The sequence below is a fragment of the Arachis stenosperma genome, chromosome 6 (genome assembly GCF_014773155.1).
Source record: "Arachis stenosperma cultivar V10309 chromosome 6, arast.V10309.gnm1.PFL2, whole genome shotgun sequence".
NCBI classification, from domain to species: domain Eukaryota; kingdom Viridiplantae; phylum Streptophyta; class Magnoliopsida; order Fabales; family Fabaceae; genus Arachis; species Arachis stenosperma.
Genome location: NC_080382.1, coordinates 140,336,466 through 140,338,272, shown reverse-complemented (window position 1 = coordinate 140,338,272; position 1,807 = coordinate 140,336,466). Strand labels below are relative to the sequence as shown.

The window sequence follows — 1,807 nt, the reverse complement described above, 5'->3', positions numbered from 1 at the left end:
ATAATAATCCATTTATATGATTTATTGATATTTAATTTCTTATTATTTATTTTGTGTCATTTGTTTATTATTTTATGTAATATAAATAAGTATAATTAATTTACTTTTATAGATAATCTTAATTAACGTCATGTGAAAAATAATTATTCTACTTACATATACACACACGCTAAGATTGGATTTGAATTGCGACCCCTCCATATAAAGTCACGTAATCATATAGGATCACACTATATATATGATTTTGACAGGATGAATTTTGATTTATTATAGATTGAAGAGGTAGCTTGTCTTCTTTTGCCAGCCAGGTGGTTCATTTCTTGAGAGCTACGTTAGGCTTTACAAACAATCCAGCAATTCAATCATACGTCGTTGCTGCACCCTCTCTTGTTTCCTTCTTGAAAGGTTTAGTAGAGAAAAAAAAAACTATAACAACTAATGCGGTGAGCGTGGATCGAACACGCGACCTTCAGATCTTCAGTCTGACGCTCTCCCAACTGAGCTATCCCCGCTGTTGATATTTTATTTAATTTTTAATATTAATCTATATTTCTTACATAATAGTTCTTGGGATTTTATTTTTAGTTCTCGCGATATCCTCTAGTAGGCCAAGAAGTATTTTATGGCTGGTTAACAGATTGTTGCATAAGATTCGAAATATCAATACTTACTTAAACAGACTAATACACTAATCACTAGATCAACCTAAATTGATTAGTTCTTGCAAATATGATAAACATCATTTGAGAAATGACTCACAAGCGTGCATATAATTGAGAACAGGGTGAAGCATGAACTGTCGGGTAATTTAAGAATGTAAAGAAACCGAAAGAATGGATGCACACGTGGTTTGTCATTCTAAAAAAGTTTTGATTGAATACATACATTAATTATTACAACAAACAAATATTAATCTGTTAATGAATATATGAAGTGATAGAATATGACAGGTTCAATCAATCACTCAAAACAGGTACGCGTTTCATGGTAAATGAGAGAAGCTTCTTGCTTGAATAATTGCCAATTATTGGTCTTTTTAAAAAAAAATGGTAGGGGATGGTGAATATTGATAATGACTATGCATCGAATACATTTTGTTGAATTTGTGCGTGATGTGAGTGTGTGTTAGGGTGATATTAGGCAACAAATTGAAAGAACCTCTTCTGTGGTCTTTTTTGTTTGTTTTTCCACTGTTTACCTTGCATGATTAATTGATTTAATTCATCACTAATTGTATTGTACTTTCTTAAACGAGGGAGAAGCTGTAGAAGTGTGGTGGAATAGAATGATTTTATTCAAACATTAATCGAGTGTTTCAAATTTAATCATCGCTTTAAGTATGTAAAAACTTTAAAATTTTTAGTCAATTGTCTTATCTATTAAAGTGCTTAGTAGGTAAAAAAGTAAAAAAAAAAAAAAATAGTTACCAGATACAATTGTGGATATTTCAGTGACAGTGATAGGAGTGGCGGTGGTGGTGGTGGTGTGCCTTTAATATTTCCTATAATACTATTTATCAATTAAAAATTTTTAAATTTTTGTTGCTTTTGACAGTTTGCACTTTATTTCCCTTTGATTTAAATTGCTGTTCGTACCTTTTGTTATGATTTTCTACCAATAATTACACACACACACATATATATATATATATTACTGTTACAAGATGTATTTAAAACAGATTACTAAATGAAAAAGTTTAGGAGAGTAATATTTTTATTAAAATTTGGTCAATATTTAATCAATAAAAGAAAAAGTGAGTAATTCTAAAAAATTGATTCTCTCAATTGTTAAAAAAATTAATAGTGTA

The 1,807-nt window shown here is 29.4% G+C and overlaps 1 non-coding gene across 1 annotated transcript; it reads right to left on the bottom strand.

Moving 5' to 3' along the window:
• Positions 1-439: 439 nt before the first annotated feature.
• TRNAF-GAA (transfer RNA phenylalanine (anticodon GAA)) lies at positions 440-512 on the bottom strand. Its single transcript has one exon. It is a non-coding gene; the product is annotated as a tRNA-Phe (tRNA).
• Positions 513-1,807: the final 1,295 nt, after the last annotated feature.